Below are 27,447 nucleotides of genomic sequence, written 5' to 3'. Positions count from 1 at the left end.
TGTGAGTGGCAAAGGTGGGGCAGAAGCTAATTTCAAGGTTTCTAGGCCAAGTGATTGGGAAGCTGGAAATTACATTTTGGTAACTGTAATTTCATATTACATGGCTTGTGTAAATAGTCAGTTCTAGAAAAATTATTTGTTTAAAGGCAATCGGTTGTTACCAAGTAACTATTTGATTGGAAAGTAACCTCTTAAAACAAAAGTTATGTCTTTAGACACAGATTATAGTTTTTAAAAGCACACTAGGGTTAGAGAAAGTGGACACATTCTGTTATAGGTGATTTGCCTCCTCTGTTTTTTTTGTTTGTTTGTTTGTTTTTTGTTTTGAGACAGGGTCTCGCTCTGTTGCCCAAACTTCAGTGCAGTGGTGTAATCTCGGCTCACTGCAAACTCCCCCTCCTGGGTTCAAGTGATTCTCCTGCCTCAGCCTCCTGAATAGCTGGAACTACAGGCAACCGCCACCATGCCCAGCTAATTTTTGTATTTTTAGTAGAGACAGGGTTTCACCATATTGGCCAGGCTGGTCTCGAACTCCTGACCTCGTGATCCGCCCACCTCGGCCTCCCGAAGTGTTGGGATTACAGGCGTGAGCCACCACACCCAGCCTGCCTCCTCTGAATCTTTGTCTGCCCTTAGGAAATAAAATTTCTATCGAGTCCATGCCCCTACAAACTTTGTATTTCCTTTACATTTGAAAAGAAAAATAAATAAATAAAATATTCACTTTCTCTTTTGGTGAGGGGTGGGAGACAGAGCCTCCCTCTGTTGCCCAGGCTGGAGTGCAGTGGCGTGATCTCGGCTCACTCCAACCTCTGCCTCCTGGGTTCGAGTGATTCTCCTGCCTCAGCCTCCTGAGTAGCTGGGATTACAGGCGCCCACCACCACGCCTGCCTAATTTTTGTATTTTTATTAGAGAAGGGGCTTCACCATGTTGGCCAGGTTGGTCTCAAACTCCTGGCCTCAGGTGATCCGCCCGCCTGGGCCTCCCAAAGTGCTGTGATTACAGGCGTGAGCAATCACACCCGGCCCACTTCTTCTGAGTTCTTTGCTAGCAGCTTATTGTAGTTGCATTTGTTTTATTTTTAGTTTTATTTTCGTCATAAACAGCGTCTCCCAGCACTGCATAGTTAGCAACAAGGATCAGCGAAAGAGGTTACCTTTGGCCACAGACACACAAAGTGTCCCAATCAGCAGATTGAGTCCCAGTGCCCTCATGTATAGAATTACAGGACCTATCACACAATCACCTGGACTCTCAAGGGGTCCAGGGAGAGTCTGGGTTCCAATCCCAGCTCTGCCACTTACGAGTTGTGAGATCTTGGGCATATCTTGCTGTGGCTCAGAAACTGATTCTCATCTACAAAATGGAGCTAATGATAACGCATCTTGGGTTTGTGCTGGCTGTGAGACTGCTAGACAATGCGCCAACCGAGGTGACCACATTGCTAGGTACGAAGCAGTAGGCATGTTGGATAACACTAGGCTGTATGACTTGGCTCACCCACACCTCAGGAACAGACAAGCCGCTCAGAGAATAGCAGCATTTCTGAGTGGTACTGTTGGTTCCACAGTAACAAGCGCCTTTATTTCAGATGAGCTCTACAATTATATATAACAAAACCACTTCACAGATTGTCTCCAGCGAGCCATTTGTTTTGAGAATGTTACAAAGAACTTTTTAAGGAAGATGTGTATTCCCACATCTCTGATTTATGTAAGACTATCCGCCCCAAACCAAAACAGACCCTTTCTCCCTCTGGGTCTGGCCTGCTTCCCAGCTGTTCGCCTTCCCTCCGGGATTGTTAGAAGCTCCACTCCGAGTAAACAGCTCCGCCAGGCAGGGGCCCCACCCACCATTTTATTTTGCTAAATCACTCCTTTAGCTAATATTTCAGGGACAGACACGCGACACATCTGGCTCCAACCAAATATTTTCAGTCACTCTAATCCCAAGGCAAATATTTGCCAGTTCGATTGCAGTAACATTGGTAGCTTGAAACAGGGAGCCACTTATCAACTTTCAATCCGGACCGGCGCAGCTGCTCCGGCGTCCCGGCCCCGCCCCTTTCCCGTGAGCCCCCGCGCAGGCACCGCCCCCACGCTTCCGGCCTCGAGGCCTGCGCTTTTCAGAATGCCTGAGAAGGGAGGCAGTGTCCTGGCTGAGTTGCTGGCTTCGCGGAGATAACGTTTTCAGGCAGGTGTTGTCTTTGCTCACGCCCCACGACCTGTTGAAAGGGTGTTGATTGTGGCCATCTGGAGGTGTTGTGACACAGCAGGGAAGGGTTAGGAGGCTTCCAAGGACGCATGGTGACCGGTGTGATTTGAGGGGAAAGGCCTGTGTCCATTGCTTTAATTGCTACCTTAGGAGACTTTCCACTGGACCAAGGCTTTTGAGCTGCGGTAAACAAACAGTGCTCTGGGCTTTGTGTCTTATAAAGTCATTTGCATTTCAGTGGGAATGCATATCTTAGCCTATTCCTTAAATTTTCCTATGTCCCCCATTCCCTGCCTAAAAACGTGCAGGGTGGTATGTTTTAATGGGGACACAGGAAAATTTTGGGGGATTGGTAAAGGGGGATAGGTTGAGGATATTAGAAGCAAACAATGTCTCATTCTGTGGCAGCGTTTATTAACCTTTTTGGGGTGTTTTTGAGATTTAGGTGAAAACTAAGAGCCATTTCCCTGGGAAGAGAAATATCAACACAGTATTTTGCCTGTAATCAGAGGAACCCACCTACAGACTCCCATGGCAGGGTAGAGAATGGACCCCAGGTTAGGAAACCTCGGATTCTAGGTACAGCATGCCCCAATGACCTGGGCCTGAGGACCCAGAATTTCTTGTGCCCAGAGATAGGACTAGGTTGAGAGTCCAAATTATGCGTTGGACACACAATTTAAGGAGCCATACAAAAGTATGGAAATCAAGATGGATAATATTTATTTATCTGAGACAGAGTCTCACTCTGTCACCTAGACTTGAGTGCTGTGGTGCAGTCTCGGTTCACTGCAGTCTCACCTCCCAGGTTCAAGTGATTCTCCTGCCTAAGCCTCCTGAGTAGCTGGGATTAAAGGCACGCACCACCACACCTGTCTAATCTTTGTATTTTTAGTAGAGACGGGGTTTCACCAAGTTAGCCAGGCTGCTCTCGAACTCCTGACCTCAAGTGATGTGCCCGTCTCGGCCTCCCAAAGTGCTGGGATTACAGGCATGAGCCACCCTGCCGGGCCAAAATGGATAATATTTTAGTGTAGCATTTTAAAAATCATATCTGCAAACTTTTTTTGTCAACAACCTTTTATTGGAACTAGGGAGTATGGTGAGATGGGTGAGACAGGATTGTCCAAGTGCAGGGTCAGATCCTGTCTTTGATTAAATTTTTATATTTTGTATTTTGTTCATCATGGATTAAAAAAAAAAAAAGTGCACTATAGGTTGAGTATCCCTAATCGGAAAATTCAAAATCCAAAATGCCCCAAAACTTTTTGAGTGCTGACATGACACCACAAGTGGAAAATTCCACAATCGATCTCGTGATCAAACAGTCAAAAACGCAGGTCAAAACATTAAAACGCAGGTCACGGTCAAAACGCAGGTGCACAACACACAGTTTGTTTAGCATCCCCAAGGGAGTGACAGTGATGCCAAACAACCACAGATTGTCTACATGGGACCTGAGATAGTGACACCTTTGCTTTCTGATGGTTCTGTGTACCCAAACTTGGTTTCATGCACATTTTTAAAAAATATTGTGGGCCAGGTGCAGTGGCTCGCTCCTGTAATCCCAGCACTTTGGGAGGCTGATGCGGGCAGATCACCTGAGGCCAGGAGTTTGAGACCAGCCTGGCCAACATGGTGAAATCCCATCTCTAATAAAAACACAAAAAATTAGCCGGTTGTGGTGGTGAGCACCTGTAATCCCAGCTACTCAGGAGGCTGAGGCGGAAGAATCACTTGAACCTGGGAGGGGGAGGTTGCAGTGAGCCGAGATCGTGCCACTGCACCCCAGTTTGGGCGACAGAGTGAGACTTCGTCTCAAAAACAAACAAAAAAATTGTATAAAATTACCTTCAGACTATGTGTATAAAGTATATATGAAAACATAAATGAATTTCGTGTTTAAACTTGGGTCCCATCCCCTAAATAACTAGTTATGTATATGCAAAAAAAACAAAAACAAAAACAAAAACCCAAAAATACAAAACCCGTACTGAAATCCAAAATACTCCTAATACCAAGCATTTCAGATCAGAGATACTCAACTTGTAAAATATTATTTGTTTTGAATACTGAGCATTTTGCTGCCTGCCCTTTTTAAATTTTGTTGTACTTGACCCAGGTGCCTCACTGTAGTCCCAGCCCAGCTTGTGTCCAGGATGCTATTTTACTAAAAACCAAATGTAACTGATCACTTGCTGTGTGCTAGGCCCTGAGCCCCACACTTCCAAATAACAAGGGTAGTGGCAAAACTCTGATCTGTCAGGAGACATGAGGTCTAGTCCCATCTCTGCTACTTCCTGGGTGGATGACCTCAGCCAGGTTAGTTAACTTTTGCGAACCTGCAGAATGAGAGGGTAAGAGTGGGTACTTTCCAGTTTTGACAGTCTATCGTTAGAAAGAAACATCTACATCAAACTGTTCTCCAGAGAACAGAATCCTTAATAAACACACGATTCCACTTTTCAGCCCTCTGGGATTCCCTTGATTTGCTTCCTTGATGGAGGGGTTTTACGTACATACGACAGCCCTTAATTTTCCGTAGTGTGAGGGGCTTGACCGACAGCTATCTTCTGAACTTGAGTAACTAATTGTTAAAATCAAAGATTTGGGGAGCCAGTGGGTGTAAAGTGCATGGAGATGATTTTATTTTAAGGAAAATGAGAGTCAGGTGAAGTCACTTGACCAAGGTGGCACAGTGACAGATTTAGAACTAAAACCCTAGTCTGTGACTCCCATCCAGTGTTCTTTTCACTTCACCATGATGAGATACGATACTTGACCTCCAACTTCCCTGCAGAGAATTTCCTAGAAGTATTTAAATACATTTTTGTTTTGTTAGTTTCCTTATGATGATGCTACTCCCCTAACAACTCTGGAATGGACCTAGGCCTGAGGGATTCAGAGCCAAAGTTCCTGATCAGTTTTTTATTCTCAGGGTCTTCCCTCTCCTAACTTCATTTTGGGTGATTTAACTTTTATGGGGATTTAAAAACAAAACAAAAAAACTGTTACAAGGTATATAATTCCTATTTTCTGATGAAGAAACTGTGGCACGGCTGGGCACAGTAGCTCACGCCTGTAATCCCACACTTTGAGAGGCCGAGGTGGGTGGATCACGAGGTCAGGAGTTCGAGACCAGTTTGGCCAACATGGTGAAACCCCGTCTCTACTAAAAATACAAAAATTAGCCAGGTGTGGTAGTTTGCACCTGTAATCCCAGCTACCCAGGAGGTTGAGGCAGGAAAATCACTTGAACCTGAGAGGTGGAGGTTGCAGGGAGCTGAGATTGCACCACTACACTCCAGCTCTTGGCGACAGAGCAAGACTCCATCTTGGAAAAAAATAAATAAATAAACTGAGGCACAAAAAATGTCAAGTAAACTTGCCCAGGGTTCCCAGCTATATATCAGAATTAGGATTCAAATCCAGGCATCCTGGCTCCAGGGTCTGTGCTTTTAATCAACACACTGTGTGGCCTCTCTTGTAAGCCATTTGGCTTCAGCTTGAACCATTCCAGTGATGGGAAGCTCACTGTCTCAGAAGATTCCTGGTTCTGTTGTTGAGCAGCTTCATCAGTTAGAATGTCTTCCCTTTATTTGTTGGTTCAAGCCGTAGACAGTTGTCCAAAATGGTTTCCTGTTATCTAAACAAGAAAGAGGTACAAAGAAGATTGATGACCACAAAAAATAAAATCCCTTAATCTGCTTTGCCTTCACTAAACATTCCTGACCCACCTCCAGTTCTGTGGGCTTCCTGAAAAGACACAAAGTTCCCTCTTTGTCTTGTGTCTTTTGAAAGTAAAGTTCTCACTCTGTGTGTTTACACCATGTTATAAGATGGATTAAGGTGGCCTACATAGATTATAAAAACAATTAAATAGTATAAATTAAAAGTGTATGACATGATCCAGCAACTTCACATCTAGATATTTGTCCTTCAGAAATGGTCATAGAAGGCTGTCTGCATTAGCTCACACCTGTAATCCCAGTACTTTGAGAGGCCAAGGCAGGAGAGTCACTTGAGGCCAAGTGCGAGAGGCCAACCTGGGCAACACAGTGAGACCTCATCTCTATAAAAATCAAAAAATTAGCCAGGTATGATGGTGCATGGCTGTAGTGCATGGCTCTACTTGAGAGGCTGAGGTGGAAGATTGAGGCTACAGGGAGCCATGATCACACCACTGCATGTTAGCCTGGGAGACAGAGAAAGACCCTGTCTCTAAAATAAAAATTTTAAAAATAATAATAATAATAAAAAGTCATAGGTGCTTACAAGGATAAATATTCAAATGCTTTTATTGTATATTATAGTCAATTTAAATGTCCATCAATAAGGACATGCCTAACTAAATAATAAATAATAATGGAATACCTTCACTTTGAAATGCTCTGTAACTGTTAAAACAAAAAGGTAGGTCTTTATGTAGTAACATAGAAAGATGTCAGTAACATAATGTGGAATTTAAAAAGTATTTTTTGAGCCAGGTGCAGTGGTTCATGCCTGTAATCCCAGAACTTTGGGTGGCTGAGGCGGGGGGATCAATTGAGGCCAGGAGTTTGAAACCACCCTGGGCAACATAGCAAGATCTTGTTTCTAAAAAAAAAAAAAAAATAGCCTGTCCTGGTGGTGCTTGCCTGTAGTCCTAGCCACTCAGGAAGTTGAGTCAAGAGGATTCCTTGAACCCAGGAGTTTGAGGCTACAGTGAGCTATGATCACACTACTGCATTCCAGCCTGGGTGAAAGAGCAAGATCCTGTTTCTAAGAAATAAATAAAAACTGAAGATGGCTGAATAGGAACAGCTCCAGTCTACAGCTCCCAGTGTGAGCAACGCAGAAGACAGGTGATTTCTGCATTTCCAACTGAGGTAACGGGTTCATCTCACTGGGGCTTGTCGGACAGTGGGTGTAACCCATGGAGTGTGAGCCGAAGCAGGGCGGGGCATCACCTCACCCGGGAAGTGCAAGGGGTTGGGGAATTCCCTTTCCTAGCCAAGGAAAGCCGTGACAGTACCTGGAAAATTGGAAAACTCCCACCCTAATACTGTGCTTTTCCAAAGGTCTTAGCAAGTGGCACAGTGGGAGATTACATCCCGCGCCTGGCTTGAAGGGTCCCATGCTCACGGAGCCTCACTCACTGCTACACAGCAGTATGAGATCGAACTGCAAGGTGGCAGCGAGGCTGGGGGAGGGGTGTCTGCCATTGCTGAGGCTTGAGTAGGTAAACTAAGCAGCCGGGAAGCTCAAACTGGGTCAAGCCCACCACAGCTCAAGGAGGCCTGCCTGCCTCTGTAGACTCCACCTCTGGGCGCAGGGCATAGCTGAACAAAAGGCAGCAAAAACTTCTGCAGACTTAAACGTCTCTGTTTGACAGCTTTGAAGAGAGTAATGGTTCTCTCAGCATGAAGTTTGAGATCTGGGAATGGACAGACTGCCTTCTCAAGTGGGTCTCTGACCCCCGAGTAGCCTAACTGGGAGACACCTCCCAGTAGGGGTCAATCGACACCTCATACAGCTGGGTGCCCCTTTGAGACAAAGCTTTCAGAGGAAGGATCAGGCAGCAACATTTGCCGTTCTGCAATATTTGCTGTTCTGCAGCCTCTGCTGGTGATACCCAGGCAAACAGAGTCTGGAGTGGACCTCCAGCAAACTCCAACAGACCTGCAGCTGAGGGCCCTGACTCTTAGAAGGAAAACGAACAAACAGAAAGGACATCCACACCAAAACCCCATTTGTACATCACATCATCAAAGACCAAAGGTAGATAAAACCACAAAGATGGGGAGAAACCAGAGAAGAAAAACTGAAAATTCTGAAAATCAGAGCGCCTCTTCTCCTCCAAAGGAACACAGCTCCTCGTCAGCAGTGGAACAAAGCTGGATAGGCTTTGATGAGTTGAGAGAAGAGAAGAAGGCTTCAGATGATTGGTAATAACAAGCTTCCCCGAGCTAAAGGAGGATGTTCAATCCCACCACAAAGAAGCTAAAAATCTTGAAAAAAGATTAGACGAATGGCTAACTAGAATAAACAGTGTAGAGAAGACCTTACATGACCTGATGGAACTGAAAACCATGGCACAAGAACTACATGACACATACACAAGCTTCAGTAGCCGATTCGATCAAGTGGATGAAAGGGTTATCAGTAAATGAAGATGAGATGAATGAAATGAAGTGCGAAGAGAAATTTAGAGAAAAAAGAGTAGAAAGAAATGAACAAAGCCTCCAAGAAATATGGAAATATGTGAAAAGACCAAATCTACATCTGATTGGTGTACCTGAAAGTGATGGGGAGAATGGAACCAAGTTGGAAAACACTCTTCAGGATATTATCCAGGAGAACATCCCCAACCTAGCAAGGCAGGCCAACATTCAAATTCAGGAAATACAGAGAATGCCACAAAAATACTCCTCGAGAAGAGCAACTCCAAGACACATAATTGTCAGATTCATTAAAGTTGAAATGAAGGAAAAAATGTTAAGGGCAGCCAGAGAGAAAGGTCGGGTTACCTACAAAGGGAAGCCCATCAGACTAACAGCTGATCTCTTGGCAGAAACTCTACAAGCCAGAAAGAAGAGAATGGGGGCCAGTATTCAACATTCTTAAAGAAAAGAAGTTTCAACCCAGAATTTCATATCCAGCGAAACTAAGCTGTGTAAGTGAAGGAGAAATAAAATCCTTTGCAGACAAGCAAATGCTGAGAGATTTTGTCACCACCAGGCCTGCCTTACAAGAGCTCCTGAAGGAAGCACTAAACATGGAAAGGAACAACCAGTACCAACCACTGCAAAAGCATACCAAATTGTAAAGACCATCAATGCTAGGAAGAAACTGCATCAACTAATGAGCAAAATAACCAACTAACATCATAATGACAGGACCAAATTCACACATAACAATATTCACCTTAAATGTAAATGAGCTAAATGCTCCAATTAAAAGACACAGACTGGCAAATTGGATAAAGAGTCAAGACCCATCAGTGTGCTATATTCAGGAGACCCATCTCACATGCAGAGACACACATAGGCTCAAAATAAAGGGATGGAGGAAGATCTACCAAGCAAATGGAAAAACAAAACAAAACAAAAAGCAGGGGTTGCAATCCTCGTCTCTGAAAAAACAGACTTTAAACCAACAAAGATCAAAAGAGACAAGGCCATTACATAATGGTAAAGGAGTCAATTCAACAAGAAGAGCTAACCTAAATATATATGCACCCAACACAGGAGCACCCAGATTCATAAAGCAAGTCCTTAGAGACCTACAAAGAGAGTTAGACTCCCACACAATAATAATGGGAGACTTTAACACCCCACTGTTAACAGTAGACAGATCAATGAGACAGAAAGTTAACAAGGATATCCAGGAATTGAACTCAGCTCTGCACCAAGCAGACGTCATAGACATCTACAGAGCTCTCCACCCCAAATCAACAGAATATACATTCTTCTCAGCACCACATTGCACTTATTCCAAAATTGACCACATAGTTGGAAGGAAAGCACTCCTCAGCAAATGTGAAAGAACAGAAGTTATAACAAACTGTCTCTCAGACCACAGTGCAATCAAACTAGAACTCAATATTAAGAAACTCACTCAAAACCACTCAACTACATGGAAACTGAACAACCCGCTCCTGAATGACTACTGGGTACATAACAAAATGAAGGCAGAAATAACGATGTTCTTTGAAACCAATGAGAACAAAGACACAACATACCAGAATCTCTGGGACACATTTAAAGCAGTGTGTAGAGGGAAATTTATGGCACTAAATGCCCACAAGAGAAAGCAGGAAAGATTTAAAACTGACACCCTAACATCACAATGAAAAGAACTAGAGAAGCAAGAGCAAACACGATCAAAAGCTGGCAGAAGGCAAGAAATAACTTAGATCAGAGCAGAACTGAAGGAGATAGAGACACAAAAAACGCTTCAAAAAAATCAATCCAGGAGTGGTTTTTTGAAAAGATCAACAAAATTGATAGACTCAAGCAAGATTCAAATAGATTAGACTCAAGCAGGATTAGTAAAGAAGAAAAGAGAGAAGAATCAAATAGATGCAATAAAAAATGATAAAGGGGATATCACCACCGATCCCACAGAAATACAAACTACCATCAGAGAATACTGTAAACACCTCTACCCAAATAAACTAGAAGGTCTAGAAGAAATGGATAAATTCCTGGACACATACACCCTGCCAAGACTAAACCAGGAAGAAGTTGAATCCCTGCATAGATCAATAACAGGCTCTGAAATTGAGGCAATAATTAATAGCCTACCAACCAAAAAAAGTCCACGACCAGACAGATTTACAGAGGTGCAAAGAGGATCTGGTACCATTCCTTCTGAAATTATTCCAATCAATAGAAAAAGAGGGAATCCTCCCTAACTCATTTTACGAGGCCAGCATCATCCTGATACCAAAGCCTGGCAGAGACACAACAAGAAAAGAGAATTTTAGACCAATATCCCTGATGAACATCGATGCAAAAATCCTCAATAAAATACTTGGCAAACCGAATCCAGCAGCACATCAAAAAGCTTATCCACCACGATCAAGTGGGCTTCATCCCTGGGATGCAAGGCTTATTCAATATATGCAAATCAATGAATGTAATCCGTCATATAAACAGAACCAAAGACAAAAACCACATAATTATCTCAATAGATGCAGAATAGGCCTTCAACAAAATTCAGCAGCCCTTCATGCTAAAAACTCCCAATAAACTCGGTATTGCTTGGATGTATCTCAAAATAATAAGAGCTATTTATGACAAACCCACAGCCAATATCATACTGAATGGGCAAAAACTGGAAGCATTCCCTTTGAAAACTGGCACAAGACAGGGATGCCCTCTCTCACCACTCCTATTCAACATAGTGTTGGAAGTTCCGGCCAGGGCAATCAGGCAGGAGAAAGAAATAAAGGGTATGAGGAAGTCAAATTGTCCCTGTTTGCAGATGACATGATTGTGTATTTAGAAAATCCCATCGTCTCAGCCCAAAATCTCCTTAAGCTGATAAGCAACTTCAGCAGTCTCAGAATACAAAAATTAATGTGGAAAAATCACAAGCATTCCTATACACCAGTAATAGACAAACAGAGAGCCAAATCATGAATGAACTCCTATTCACAATTGCTACAAAGAGAATAAAATACCTAGGAATCCAACTTACAAGGGATGTGAAGGACCTCTTCAAGGAGAACTACAAACCACTGCTCAACGAAATAAAAGAAGACACAAACAAATGGAAGAACATTCCATGCTCATGGATAGGAAGAATCAGTATCGTGAAAATGGCCATACTGCCCAAGGTAATTTATGGATTCAATGCCATCCCCATCAAGATACCACTGACTTTCTTCACAGAATTGGAAAAAATTACTTTAAAGTTCATATGGAACCAAAAAAGAGCCCGCATTGCCAAGACAATCCTAAGCCAAAAGAACAAAGCTGGAGACATCACACTACCTGACTTCAAACTATACTACAAGGCTACAGTAACCAGAACAGTATGGTACTGTTACCAAAACAGAGATACAGACCAATGGAACAGAACAGAGCCCTCAGAAATAATACCACACATCTACAGCCATCTGATCTTTGACAAACCTGACAAAAACAAGAAATTGGGAAAGGATTCCCTATTTAATAAATGGTGCTGGGAAAACTGGCTAACCATATGTAGAAAGGTGAAACTGGATCCCTTCCTTACACCTTATACAAAAATTAATTCAAGATGGATTAAAGACTTAAATGTTAGACCTAAAACCATAAAAACCCTAGAAGAAAACCTAGGCAATACCATTCAGGACATAGGCATGGGCAAGGACTTCATGACCAAAACACCAAAAACAATGGCAATAAAAGCCAAAATTGACAAATGGGATCTAATTAAACTAAAGAGCTTTTGCACAACAAAAGAAACTACCATCAGAGTGAACAGGCAACCTACAGAATGGGAGAAAATTTTTACAATCTACCCATCTGACAAAGGGCTAATATCTACAAAGAACTTAAACTTACAAGAGAAAAAACAAACAACCCCATCAAAAAGTGGGCAAAGGATATGAACAGACACTTCTCAAAATAAGACATTTATGCAGCCAACAGACACATGAAAAAATGCTTATCATCACTGGCCATCAGAGAAATGCAGATCAAAACCACAATGAGATACCATCTCACACCAGTTAGAGTGGCAATCATTAAAAAGTCAGGAAACAACAGGTGCTGGAGAGGATGTGGAGAAATAGGAACGCTTTTACACTGTTGGTGGGACTGTAAACTAGTTCAACCATTGTGGAAGACAGTGTGGCAATTCCTCAAGGATCTAGAACTAGAAATACTATTTGACCCAGCAATCCCATTACTGGGTATATACCCAAAGGATTATAAATCATGCTACAATAAAGACACATGCACACATATGTTTATTGTGACACTATTCACAATAGCAAAGACTTGGAACCAATCCAAATGTCCATCAATGATAGACTGGATTAAGAAAATGTGGCACATATACACCATGGAATACTATGCAGCCATAAAAAAGGATGAGTTCATGTTCTTTGTAGGGTCATGGATGAAGCTGGAAACCATCATTCTGAGCAAACTATCACAAGGACAGAAAACCAAACACCCCATGTTCTCACTCATAGGTGGGAACTGAACAATGAGGACACTTGGACACAGCATGGGGAATGTCACACACTGAGGCCTGTCATGGGGTGGGATAGCATTAGGAGATACACCTAATGTAAATGACGAGTTCATGGGTGCAGCACACCAACATGGCACATGTATACATATGTAACAAACCTCCACGTTGTGCACATGTACCCTAGAACTTAAAGTATAAGAAAAAAATTAAAAATAATAAAAATAAAAATAACTGATAAAAAATAAATAAAAATAAAAATTTAAAAACATAAAAAGTAATTTTTGTAACTATATTTGTAAAAAGAGTATTTTTATGTGGTGTGCGTTGCAAAGTGATTTGGAAGCGTATACTTCAGTTTATTTATAATAGTTACCCCTGGGGTGGAAGTGGTGATAGAAGAGTGAGACAACTTTCAGCAGTCAAGATCCACCCCCTTACATTTTAGGCACAAAGGGTAAGGGTTTTCTGGGCACTGAGGCTCAGATCTGACACATCCTGGGTGCTCAACTAATGTCTGTTAAATTGATTAAGAGAGACTGGATCATGTCTTCAGTATGTATTATGTAATTTAAAGTTTATTGCTTTAAGTGAACAATCATCTTAAAAAAAAATTCCCAATCAGTCTTCCCCAAAGTATCAAAATTGCTTGTCTGGTCTTCAGAATACTTTTAACTGTTTTAACGCATAATATTAAGATAAACTCCATATTTGTTCTGGAGAAAATCACTGTTGGCATTTTAAAAATTGGTGCTTGATGACATTATTTCCATTGTCATCCCAGTGGAGAGACAGCAGTTAAAAAAACCCAAAACTTGGAGGCTGTGCACATGTGGGGCAGGGGACATGAGAAATCTGTCTGCTTTCTGCTCAGTTTTGATGTGATCCTAAAACTGCTCTAAAAATAAGTTTGTGTGTGTATGTGTGTGTGTGTAAAATGGCTTATACATATCTACTTTTAAAATAGCTTATACACAATCTACTTTTAAGAGGGGTGAAGTAGGAAAGAGGGAGCTGTGCAATCAAAATATAACTGATATTTTAAAAACCCAAAACTTTTTCCCCTCATTTTAAAAACTCATCGAAGAAAATGTAGAAAATAAGAAAAAATATAAAGAAGAAATCAAAGTTGCCTGTAATCCACACTCCAAAGATAGTCGCTGTGAAGCTTTAAATGAACTCCTTTCTTGTCTTTTTTTTTTTTTTTCTTAATCTGCAGCACTTTTTTAAACTACATTTTTAAATTGTGATAAAATATACACAATGCACCAGCTGGGTGTTGTGGCTCATACCTGTAATCCCGACACCTTAGGAGGCTGAGGTGGGTGCATCACTTGAGGTCAGGAGTTCGAGACCAGCCTAGCCAACATGACAAAACCTCATCTCTACTAAAAATATTAGTACCAAAAGTAGCTGGGTGTGGTGGCACGTGCCTGTAGTCCCAGCTACTTTGGAGGCTGAGGCAGGAGAATCACACACACACAAAATATATGTATATACACATATACATATATACACAAACATAAAATGCAAAATTTACTGTTTTAATTTTTTATTTATTTATTTTTTTTGAGACAGAGTTTTGCTCTTGTTACCCAGGCAACCACAATGCAATGGCGTGATCTAGGCTCACCACAACCTCCACCTTCCGGGTTCAAGCAGTTCTCCTGCCTCAGCCTTCCGAGTAGCTGGGATTGCAGGCATGCACCACCATGCCCAGGTAATTTTGTATTTTTAGTAGAGACAGGTTTTTTTCTCCATATTGGTCAGGCTCGTCTCGAACTCCCGACATCAGGTGGTCTGCTGCCTCAGCCTCCCAAAGTTCTGGGATTACAGGTGTGAGCCGCCACGCCTGGACATTTTAATTATTTCTAAGTGTACAATTCAGTGGCATTAAGTACATTCACACTGTGGTGCAACCGGCATGGCTATCCATCTCCAGAACTTTTCAACATCCCAAACTGAAACCTTATGTCCATAAACAATAACTGTCCATTATTCCCTCCGCCAGCCCCTGGCAACCACTCTTCTACTTTCTGTCTCTATGAATTTGACCTTATGTCTCTAAGTACCGCATATAAGTGAAATCATACAATATTTGTCCTTTTGTCTTGCCTATTTTATGTGTTTTTTTTTTTTTTTTTTTTTGAGACAGAGTCTCGCTCTTGTTGCCCAGGCTGGAGTGCAATGGTGCAAACTTAGCTCACTGCAACCTCTGCCTCCTGGGTTCAAGTGATTCTCCTGCCTCAGCCTCCTGAGTAGCTGTGATTACAGGCACCCGCCACCACACTCAGCTAATTTTTTGTGTTTTTTAGTAGACATAGAGTTTCATCATGTTGGCCAGGCCGGTCTTGAACCCCTGACCTCAAGTGATCTGCCTGCCTTGGCCTCCCAAAGTGCTGAGATTACAGGTATGAGCCACTGTGTCCGGCCGTGTCTTCCTTATTTTACTTAGCATTATGTTGTTAAGGTTCATTCATGTTGTAACATGTACCAGAATCTCCTTCCTTTTTAAGGTTGAATAATATTCCATTATATGTATATACTACATTTTGTTTATTCATTCATCTGTCAGTAGACATTTGGGTTATCTCTACCTTTTGGCTGTTGTGAATAATGCTGCTATGAGCATTGGTGTTCAAATATCTGTTTGTGTCCCTAATTTCAATTCTGTTTTGAAAATACCCAGAGTGGAATATCTGAATCATGTGCTAATTCAATGGTTAATATTTTGAAGAACCACCATACTGTTTTCCATAGTAACTGCACCATTTTACATTTTTGTCAGCAGTGCACAAGGGCTCCAATTTCTCACATCTACTTGTTATTTCCTTTTTTTTTTTTTAAAGAATTGAAACAGGGGTCTTGCTATGTTGCCCTGGCTGGTCTCAAACTCCTGGACTCAAGCAGTCCTCCCACCTCAGCCTCCCAAAGTGCTGTGATTATAGACTTGAGCCACTGTGTCCTGCCTATTTTCAATTTTTGATAATTGCTAACCTAATGGATGTGAAGTGGTATCTCATTGTGAGTTTTTTGTTTGTTTATTTGTTTTTGTTTGTTTTTTTTTGAGATGGAGACTCACTCTGTCACCCAGGCTGGAGTACAATGGCGCGGTCTTGGCTCACTGCAACCTCCGCCTCCTGGGTTCAAACACCTCAGCCTCCTGAGTAGCTGGGACTACAGGTACATGCCACCACGCCTGGCTAATTTTTGTATTTTTAGTAGAGATGGGGTTTCACTATGTTGGCCAGGCTCGTCTTGAACTTCTGACCTCGTGATCCACCCACCTAGGTCTCCCAAAGGGCTGGGATTACAGGTGTGAGCCACCGCACCCGGACCTCATTGTGGTTTTGATTTGCATTTCCCTAGTGATTAGTGATGTTAAGCACTTTTTCATGTGCATATTAACTCTTTGCATATCTTCTTTGGAGAAATATCTATTCGAGACTGTGGCTCATTTTTTAATTGGGCTATTTGGTTTTTATGTTCATGAGTTATAGGAGTTCTTTATATATTCCAGGTATTAATCCTTTATCAGATAAATGATTTGCCAATATTTTTCCCCATTTTGTGGGTTGCCTTTTCTCTGTCGATAGTGCCCTTTGATGCAGAAAAGTGTTTAATTTTGGTGCAGTCCATTTCTTCTTTCATTGTGCTTTTGGTATCTAAGTATTCTCTGCCAAATCCAATGTCATGAAACTTTTTCCCTCCATGTTCTTCTAAGAGTTTTATAGTTTTCAGTCTCATATTTAGGTATTTGATCCATTTTGATTTAACTTTTGTATATGATATAATGTAAGAGTCCAACGTCATTCTTGTGGTTGGGGACATCTAGTTTCCCTGACACCATTTGCTGAAAAGATTTTCCTTTCCCTATATGCAGCACTTTTTTGATGCCAAATTTATTTTGACTGGAGCCTAACTAAGCTGCTTCTGTGGGTTGTCCTCCTCCCCAGTGATGTGTGCTCAAGGGATTGCAAGGTTATTTGACTGGGAACACAGAGAAAACGTAAATTCAAATCCAGTGTGGAAGCATGAAGGCCCAGTAGATCCTAGTGAAAGTGATTACTGAAATATTGACTATAGAGAGCTTACTGGAACCTTGGGTAAACCAGTTTCATTTGTTGTGAAGTAAAGATGGTGATAAGAAGATCCATCTTATTTTGTCAAACAATAGCATAAATGCTGGTATATTATTATGGCTAAATCATTATTGCAACTAATGCTTATGCTAAGTGCTATGTGTTAAATGCTTTACAGATGTTACCTCATTTAATACACAGTTTTATGAGGCGGGTACTATCATTTTTACCATTTACCACCTCTGAGCTTCTTCTGTCATTTGTAAAATGAGGAAAATTATATCTACCTTGCAGAACTGTTGTGAGGATTACATACAAATAGCGAACATAAAGGGCTTAACAAAGAACATGCACATAGTAGGTGCTTAACAGATGGTAGCTCTTTTCCTTCAGTCCAGGAAATGATTTCCTTAAGCACATACTACATTATAAGAGGATTCTGCTTGGTTGCTAGCAATCTTGAGTTTCTTCATACTTTTCCTTCCAGGTGAATTATAATGATTATACTGGCCAGATTGGAAAAATCTGGTATCATTTATTTATGTGACTAGAATCCCTTGTAATCACCTACCTGTAAGGCCAAAGCAAAGCAAATGTTTACTATCAGACACTAGGAAAGCTTCTACAAACATTCATCTAGATGTGAACAAGCACCAGCAGCCCTGAAAACAGCTTTGTCTTTTGGTTGAAAGTGTTAGTGGTATTTTGACACTTCTTCATTTTGGCTGATAAAATGTCATTTTCTTAAATTCTTTTTCATTTTACTAACTTTGCTCACCTCCCTTACTTATTTTTAAAAATAATAATTATAGTGAAGATGTACAAGTGCCTAGGACCAAACTGGAAGAAGGAAGCAGCACTTAAATTAGTTAATATGTTAGTATAGTCCTTAGTGATTGTAGTTATTCTGGGTCACATTTTCTGGATATTTTTTGGACATTCATTGGATGGATCCAGGCCACATATCTCCTCTTTAGCTGCAGTTAGTAAATTAACTGGCAATGGAATCAAGTCCTGCTCCTCAGTGACAGCTGGGCCCTCCCTTGGAGCCTTTTATTTTTTATTGCTAATTGACTTCCTAATTCTTCACAGCAGCTGTTATAAACCTTTTCCACTCTTCTCCATCTCCTTAATCCCCTCCCTGCTCTCAACACAGTGGCAGGTGATCATGCATCCGTGAACAGTTATCTTTCCTGCTGCCTTTGGGTTCTTTGCCATCCTCACCTCATCGCCCCAGGGCCCTCGTCCCCAGGTCCCCTCTTCTCTGCCCAGGGCAGAGCTTCTCCTATTATTTCCTCTCATATAGCTTCAATTTCTCCCCTCTTTTCTCTTCTCCCCTCTTTTCTCTTGATTTGAAACAAGCTCAAATCTTCCTTGAACTATAGAAGCCTCTACCATGTTTCCCTCAAAGCTAATCCCTTCCTCCTTTCTCTATTGTCAAGCTCTTAGTATTTTTCATTACAAAAGTAATATATATTTATAGTAGAAAATAGAAAGTACAAATAACTACACATGTTTCAAACACTTGTAATGACACTTCTGGGGGTAACTACTGAGGTTCACATTCTGGTTTATATCCTTCAAATCTTATTTCTATGCATATATAATATTCATTTATTTCAATATTGAGAGCATTCTGGATGTTGTATTTTGTAATCTGACACTTTTACTGTACCAGTAAGTATTCTACAACATCATTTTTTAATCATTGCATTAAACTTTTCATTATATGGATGCATTATGATTTATTTAGCCATTTTAAACCATAACCACAAGGTTATTCTCAATTATTTGCTATAATTAATAAAGTGCAGCCTTTGTGATACATCTTTGCACATATTTCTGACTATTTCTTTAATATAAATTTCTGAAGGGGAATTACTGAATGCATATTTTAAGTATTTGGATACACAGCTTTTGCAAACATAAATATTTTGAAAGAGTAGCCTACCGTCATCACTTCAACTTTAAATCCCATTCACTAAATTCCAAGCGATTTGGAATTCCTGACCCTTTCACTATCACTGAAACTGTTCTATCAGAGGTCAAGCTCAATATTAATTACTAATCACAATCTTCTCAGGAATTAGCCTCCCTAATCTCTTTGCAGCAACTGCCACTTCCTATCTTTCCCTTTTAAATGTTTTTTCTTCTGTTTTACTTGGTCCTTCCACCTCTATGGTAACACATTTTCAGGCTTTTTTTCTGGTTCCTTTTTTTTTTGCCTGACCTTTTCCTCATGCTTTACACCTACCCAGATCTCAACTGTTGAGTTTATGTCAGTGCCACTTAAATCTTGGCATAAATGTCAGCACGGCCTGATTTTGGGGTCTGCCCACCTCTCCAGCCTCGTGTGTCACCACTCTCTCCTGACTGCTTCCTCTTCTCCTTGGCTCTTACATGTACTTTATGGTCCAGTCATTCTCAGCTGCTCCCATTTTCTTGAAATTTTTATGCTTTTGTTGATGTGGTGCTCTGTGCTTAGAAATGCCTTCTTCCATCTACACTTGATAAAGCTTTACTTATCCTTCAAGATTTCACTCCCTTCTCCTATGGGAGGCTGTATGTAAAAAATAACGTAAAAAAAGTTTAAAAGATTTACCTCTTTTGGGGAGTTCCATGACAACCCCCCACTTTCACTCTTTTATGACCCTTCACCCCTTGGAGTGGCTGAGCAGGATGAGCTCCTATGTGTTCTCAGGTTCATGCTTTTCTCCTTGTGCTGTGTTATAACTGTTTCCTCATCACTGTTCTCCTGTGAACTCCTGGAAGGCAGGAATTGTATCTTTGAACATTATGTCTCCAGAATGTAGCATGGTGCTTGGTGTCTAGCAGAGACTTGTAGTAAACATCTTCCACCCTTCTGTCAAATTATATCCTGATCTTCCTCTGGGGACCTGTCCACTGTCTTCTGTTGAGCCATAGGTTTGGATGGGACTGACCTCATCCTACCTCCAGGAATAGGTTCCTCCAATTATAGCAAGTGAGAAGAAAACATACTAAATCTTTTTTAATGAAAAAAACACAAAAACAAAACAAAAAAAACCATTTCTAAACAGGTTCTTGCTGTGCTGCCCAGGCTGGAGTGCAGTGCCCATTCATAGGCGAAATCCCACTACTGATTAGCATGGGAATTTTGACCTGTTCCGTTTTGACCTGCTCTGTTTCTCCTTAGGCAACTGGAGAATAAACAGTTTTTTGGAAAGAAAAGCTTCCTTTCTGTTCTGTGGCAGCAATTAGAAGAGACGTGCTTTTGGCTGGGCACGGTGGCTCATGCCTATAATCCCAGCAGTTTGGGAGGCCGAGGTGGGCGGATCACTTGAGGTCAGGAGTTCAAGAAAAGCCTGGCCAACATGGTGAAACCCTGTCTCTACTAAAAACACAAAAATTAGTCAGGCGTGGTGGTTTGCGCCTATAATCCTAGCTACTTGGGAGGCTGAGGCAGGAGAATCACTTGAACCCAGGAGGCAGAGGTTGCAGTGAGCCAAGATCCCGCCACTGCACTCCAGCCTGGGTGACAGAGCGAGACTCCAAATCAAAAAAAAAAGAGATATGTCTCTCTTTCCCTATGTGATATAGTACAAAGATAGTGTTTGTCTATTTTGCTAGCATGAGGGTGGTGCATGGAGCTGCCTGAGAACTGTGTGTGGAAAATGAAGCTGATATCCCAGAAGACAGGGCAGAAATACAGGTGAAACAGCATGTGCATGCTTGTATGTGTACAGTATTTCATTTAACAATCATGTGTTATGTTTCTTATGTGCCAGGTGCTGTTCTAAGTACTTTATAAATATTAATTCATTTAGTCATAATCTTATGAAGTAGGTATTATTTTTTAAATTTTTTGATAGAGAAAAGCAAAACACAGGAAGGCTAGGTAACTTGCCTGAAGTCACACAGTTCATAAGTGGGGATTTGAAGCTGTACTTAACCACCAATCCTATGCTATCTCTCATTGTACAGGGGCACCAAAAAGAGACTTAAAGGGTAGGGTGTTCTCTGAAGTCAAATACCTATTCAGGTGATACCCTTTCATCATTGTGTTTGAAATCTAGGTAACTGCTCTGCACCTGGCTGGAGAGTTAGGTAGCCACTCAAAGCCTTGTGCTTTGTTGCCCATGGCTAAGTAACACACAGCCTGTGACCTGGCACGGTGGCTCACGCCTATAATCCCAGCACTTTGGGAGGCTTGAGGCAGGCAGATTGCTTGAGGTCAGGAGTTTGAGCCCAGCCTGACCAATATGGAGAAACCCTGTCTCTACTAAAAATACAAAATTAGCTGGGCGTGGTGGCGCATGCCTGTAATCCCAGCTACTCAGGAGGCTGAGGCAGGAGAATTGCTTGAACCCGGGAGGCAGAGGTTGCAGTGAGCCAAGATTGCACCATTGCACTCCAGCCTGGGCAACAAGAACGAAACTCCATCTCAAAAAAAAAAAAAAAAAAAAAAAAAGGAAACCACAGCCTGTGATCTCTGAGTGAGCTTTTACATCAGAAAGCCAGATTTTTACTATTTAATTTTAATTTTAATTTATTTTTTTGAGACAGCTTCTCACTGTGTCACCCAGGCTTGAGTACAGTGGGGCCATCATGTCTCACTGCAGCCTCAATCTCCTGGGCTCAAGCAATTCTGCCTCAGCCTCCCGAGTAGCTGGGACTACAAGCATGTGCCACCATGCACAGCTAAGTTTTAAATTTTATTTTTGTAGAGACAGGGTCTCACTATGTTGTCCAGGCCGATCTTGAACAGGGTCTCACTATGTTGTCCAGCCTCAATCTCCTTGGGCTCAGGCAATTCTCCTGCCTCAGCCTCCCGAAGTGTTGGGATTATAGGCGTCAGCCATGTCATCCAGCCAGGAAGCCAGATCTTTTTTTTTTTTTTTTTTTTTTTTTTGAGATGGAGTACAGGCTGGAGTACAGTGGCATGATCTCGGCTCACTACAATCTCTACCTCCCGGGTTCAAACGATTCCCCTGCCTCAGCCTCCTGAGTACCTGGGACTACAGACGTGCACCACCACGCCTGGCTAACTTTTTGTGTTTTAGTAGAGATGGGGTTTCATCATGTTGGCCAGGATGGTGTCCATGTGACCTCGTGATCTGCCAGCCTCAGACTCCCAAAGTGCTGGGATTACAGGAGTGAGCCACCGCACCTGGCCAAAGCCAAATGCTCCCTGCTCAGAAAAAGCTAGGCTGTCTCTTCATGGGGTTTCTTGGATCATGGAATATGAGGATTGGGAATATGAGGATTGGGAGGGGGCCCTTAAAGATGATTCCCTCTGACCCTCTTAATTACTAATGGGAAAACTGAGGCCAACAGAGGAACTATGGCTTACTCAGGGTCAAAAAGAAAGTTAGGGATGTTCCAGGATTGGCGCCTTTTTCAGGATGCCCAAGTGTGGTTCGCAGCCTTTTCCATTTGAGACTTTCTAGAACTCAGAATGTACAAGGCCAGACTAAGTGTAGTGATAAGGTTTGGGTCCTGCAGTATTGGGATAAGAAAGGAAAAGGCAAAAGTCAGCTCACACATACAGCCATTAGCAGGATGGAAGCTCCAGTATCTGTCCTTCCTACCTAGGATTATTCTGAGTGACACTCCCAGGAAACCCAGAGGTCTTGATGGACATGTCAAGGTCACTTTGGGGCCTCATTTTCCTTGACTTCTTAGAAGTATTTGACACTGGTATCTATTCCCTCTTCCAAACCATTTTTCCTCCAAGGAAGCATAACCTCTTGGTTTTCTTCCTACTCCTCTGGCTGTTCTTCCTCTGTCACCATGGATTCTTCTTCCGCCTGATTTTTCTTTTTTTTTTTGTTTTTGAGACAGAGTCTCACTCTGTCACCCAGGCTGGAGTGCAGTGGTATGATCTTGGCTCACTGCAACCTCCGCCTCCTGGGTTCAAGCAATTCTCCTGCCTCAGCCTCCTGAGTAGCTGGGACTACAGGTGCACACCACCACGCCCAGCTAATTTCTGTATTTTTAGTAGAGACAGGGTTTCAACATGGGGTCAGGCTGGTCCAGAACTCCTGACCTCAGGTGATCCACTCGCCTTGACCTCCCAAAGTGCTGGGATTACAGGCATGAACCACTTTGCCTGGCCTCTTCCGCCTGATTTTAAAGGCTGGTGTCCATCTGAGACCCACTCTTTTTCTTCTTTGCTATATTTTTCCTGTGCAATATCACCTATCCTCTTGGTTTTAATGAGTTACATGCTGGAATGTCTCAAATTTACATTTTCTTCTTGTCTCTCTCTCTCTTTTTTTTTTTTTGAGACGGAGTCTGGCTCTGTCGCCCAGGTTGGAGTGCAGTAGCGCCATCTCAGCTCACTGCAACCTCAGCTTCCCGGGTTCAAGCAATTCTCCTGCCTCAGCCTCCCAAGTAGCTGGGACTACAGGCGTGTACCACCATGCCCAGCTAAATTTTTTTTTTTTATTATTATTATACTTTAAGTTCTAGAGTACATGTGCATAACGTGCAGGTTTGTTACATATGTATACTTGTGCCATGTTGGTGTGCTGTACCCATCAACTCATCAGCACCCATCAACTCGTCATTTACATCAGGTATAACTCCCAATGCAATCCCTCCCCCCTCCCCCCTCCCCCTTCCCCCTTCCCCCTTCCCCGTGATAGGCCCTGGTGTGTGATGTTCCCCTTCCTGAGTCCAAATGATCTCATTGTTCAGTTCCCACCTATCAGTGAGAACATGCGGTGTTTGGTTTTCTGTTCTTGCGATAGTTTGCTGAGAATGATGGTTTCCAGCTGCATCCATGTCCCTGCAAAGGACACAAACTCATCCTTCTTTATGGCTGCATAGTATTCCATGGTGTATATGTGCCACATTTTCTTAATCCAGTCTGTCACTGATGGACATTTGGGTTGATTCCAAGTCTTTGCTATTGTGAATACAGAGTCTTGCTCTGTTACCCAGGCTGGAGTGCAATGGCACGATCTCGGCTCACCGCAACTTCCATCTCCCAGGTTCAAGCGACCTCCTGTCTCAGCCTTTCGAGTAGCTGGGATTACAGGCATGTGCCACCATGCCCAGCTAATTTTGTATTTTTAGTACAGACGGGGTTTCACCATGTTAGCCAGGATGGTCTCCATCTCCTGACCTCGTGATCCACCCGCCTCAGCTTCCCAAAGTGCTGGGATTACAGGAGTGAGCCACCGTGCCCAGCCCCTCTTGTCTCTTTTTAAACATCAGACTCATATAGTCAAGTTACCAGCTGGGTATCCCATGAGCACCTCAGCTCCCACATGGACAAAACTGCTCTCATTGTCTCTACCTCTCCTGCCCTCCTAACCCAGACCTGTTTTTCCCTCATGGTCTCTGTCTCAGTAAAGGTACCACCACCCACACAGCTGTACAATCTTGAAGCTTTTGACTTTTCCTTCTCCTGACACCTATAGCCACTTCTCTGGTTTAAGACTCCTTCATCAACCAGGTATGGTGGCTCATGCCTGTAATCCCAGCACTTTGGGAGACTGAGGGGGGCGGATCACGAGTTCAGGAGTTTGAGACCAGCCTGGCCAACGTGGTGAAACCCCATCTCTACTAAAAATACCAAAAAAAAAAAACAAACCCCCCAAAAAAACAAACCATCATCTGCTCTGCTTCCAGACTTACCCCAACTCCAACTTGTTCTACACATTGCAGCCAAAATTAACTTTTTATTATTTTCAAAAAAGTATATATATATATTTTTGAGATGGAGTCTCACTCTGTCACCCAGTCTAGAGTGCAATGGTGCGATCTTGGCTCTCTGCAACCTCTGCCTCCTGGGTTCAAGCAATTCTCCTGCCTCAGCCTCCTGAGTAGCTGGGATTACAGGCACCTGTCACCACACCCGGCTATCTGTTGTATTTTTTAGTAGAGACGGGGTTTCACCATGTTGGCCAGGCTGGTCTTGAACTCCTGACCTTAGGTGATCTGCCTGCCTTGGCCTCCCAAAGTGCTGGGATTACAGGCATGAGCCACCGCACCAGGCCAAAAGTGTATTTTTAAATTATAAAATTGATACATGCTTGTAACAATTTCAAACAACATGGTAGTGTATAATGTGAAAACTGAAGGATTTTCTTGCCTCCTGTTCTCAACTTCATTGTATTGAACAGTTTGATGTATTGTCCATCAGTCTCTTTCTATGCTTACCCAAACAAATATTAATTGGCCATCTACTGTAGGCTATGTGTCACTTTATTTTCCAGCAATGCAGAACTGCCCATGTTTCTTTGCACATGCCGCGCTCTAGGTCTCCTCCTTGATTTTGCTCATGCTTCCCCTCACCTTCCCGCCTCTAGCCAGTATCTACTCATCGTTTAAGACTCATCTGGTGTGTTACTTCCTCCTAGAGGCTCCCACACCCAATAGGTAGGTCCTTCTTTGCCAAAGTCACTGCATTCTCACACAGCGTTATTATGAGCTCTTTTGTGCTGGTGTCTCTCACTGGGGTGGAGCTTCATGAGGAACAGACTGCCTTATTCTCCTTGCTATTTCCTTCACTTAGCGTAAGACCTAGCATGGAGTGCTCAGTTTGCATGACTGAATGATTATGGCTCTTTTTACTTGCCAAGTCTTCTGAAGTGCAAGTGCCTTGGGTTGGGAGGAAGTTAATCCAAGAGGACAGCACTATGAAGCTTCCTGACAGTCAGTACACAGCAAGAATAGGAGACAAGATGGATGGGTGCTGAAGAATAGGGAAAAGAACCCAACAGTAAGGAAAAAAACCTGATAGCATCAAAGGAAGGAAAGGAACTAATATTTAGGAAGGATGTTCATATTTAGCACTTTGCATATATATATATATATTTTTTTTTAGGTGGAATCTTGCTCTGTTGCCTGGGCTGGAGTGCAGTGGCCCATGATCTCGGCTCACTGAAACCTCCGCTTCCTGGGTTCAAGTGATTCTTCTGCCTCAGCCTCCCGAGTAGTTTGGGTTAACGGTACATTGCCCTATGCCTGGGTTACTATGCCTGGCTAATTTTTTTTTTTTGAGACAGAGTCTCGCTCTGTCGCCCAGGCTGGAGTGCAGTGGCCGGATCTCAGCTCACTGCAAGCTCCGCCTCCTGGGTTTACGCCATTCTCCTGCCTCAGCCTCCCGAGTAGCTGGGACTACAGGTGCCCACCACCTCACCCGGCTAGTTTTTTGTATTTTTTAGTAGAGACGAGGTTTCACCGGGTTAGCCAGGATGGTCTTGATCTCCTGACCTCGTGATCTGCTTGTCTCAGCCTCCCAAAGTGCTGGGATTACAGGCTTGAGCCACCGCGCCCGGCCTGCCTGGCTAATTTTTGTATTTTTAGTAGAGATAGGGTTTCACCATGTTGGCCAGGCTGGTCTTGAACTCCTGACCTCAAGTGATCCGCCCTGCTTGGCCTCCCAAAGTGCTGGGATTATAGGTGTGAGCCACCGCACCTGGCCTCCATGTACAAGTTCTTATGCACTGTGCACACTGATGATCAGGCAGGTATAATGTGGTCAACACCTACCAATTCCCTAGACCCTTTAGGGATGTCTGAAAAAGGTCTGTGTCCAGCAGCTTCTGAATAGAGACACCTAAAGGCCTTCAGCCTCTGGGGAGATAGATAGTGACAGATTTGACATCCAGATCTTCATACATGGTGATCCTTTTCACTTCCAAATGCCCTGAAAGGGGTGCTAAGATCCCAGAATATATACCAGTAAGAGTTAGTCTCCTAGGCTCTGGAGGAGGCCAACGAAAACCACTTTTGGGATGTCTCACTCAGACAAGCTTTTTCTAATCTTCCTCAGGCAGCTGTGTCCTCCTTGGTCTCTTGGTCCCTCCTGAGCCCTGGTTGCTGTGTCATTTCAGGACCTGCCAGTCAGAGTACACATATGGGGCAGAGTCCATCATCTCTGCAGGCCCAACAGCTTGGGGTCCCAGTCTTTTGATACCTGTGCTTTGGGTTTTGCTTGGCAGTTGTGAGCACCGTGAGATTGAGGAGGACACTGCAGAACTGGGATCAGGGGCTAAAGGGTTGCTAGAATATGGAGCTAGGTACAGGGGCAAGGCTGATTCACAGGGGATGCCAGCCCTTCAGTCTACAAATGTTTACTTAGGTATTGTTTGGTTTTTGAGGTAGAGATGCCAGGCCTGAGAGAAGCAGTGATAGTAATAATAACAGTTACTTTTTATCCAGACTATCTATATGTCAGAGGCCATACATATATCCTGTTGTATAACCCTTCAACAACTCTGAAAAAGAGCTATTAATAGCTGTGTTTTATAGATTATAAAATTAGACATTAAAAAAACTGAAGCTCAGAGAGGTTGTCCAAAATCATTGAAGGACAGTGTTGGGATTTGAACTCCATCCCAGGTCTGTTTATCTGAAACCTGTGCTAAACTGCCTAGGAGATATAAATTCCATCCCATCACCAAAGAGCTCACAATCCTTGTCTGCTCTCTGCTCACCCATTCAGCATGTTCTCTTGTCATCTCTTATCACTCTGTGCACTAG

At 42.7% G+C, this 27,447-nt stretch overlaps 1 protein-coding gene across 2 annotated transcripts in view; it reads right to left on the bottom strand.

Moving 5' to 3' along the window:
- Nucleotides 1–5,567: 5,567 nt before the first annotated feature.
- RPAP2 (RNA polymerase II associated protein 2) overlaps nt 5,568–27,447 on the bottom strand; it is a 140,227-nt gene continuing 118,347 nt past the window's right edge. Inside the window, exon 13 of one of the 2 annotated variants that reach the window (XM_021944133.2) lies at nt 5,568–5,861. The gene's annotated coding sequence lies outside the window, so the exon portion shown is untranslated. The remainder of the gene's footprint in view (nt 5,862–27,447) is intronic. The other variant, XM_021944113.2, reaches the window with a different exon arrangement.

The sequence above is a fragment of the Papio anubis genome, chromosome 1, assembly GCF_008728515.1.
Source record: "Papio anubis isolate 15944 chromosome 1, Panubis1.0, whole genome shotgun sequence".
NCBI lineage: Eukaryota > Metazoa > Chordata > Mammalia > Primates > Cercopithecidae > Papio > Papio anubis.
This window is presented reverse-complemented; position numbering and strand designations above follow the sequence as displayed.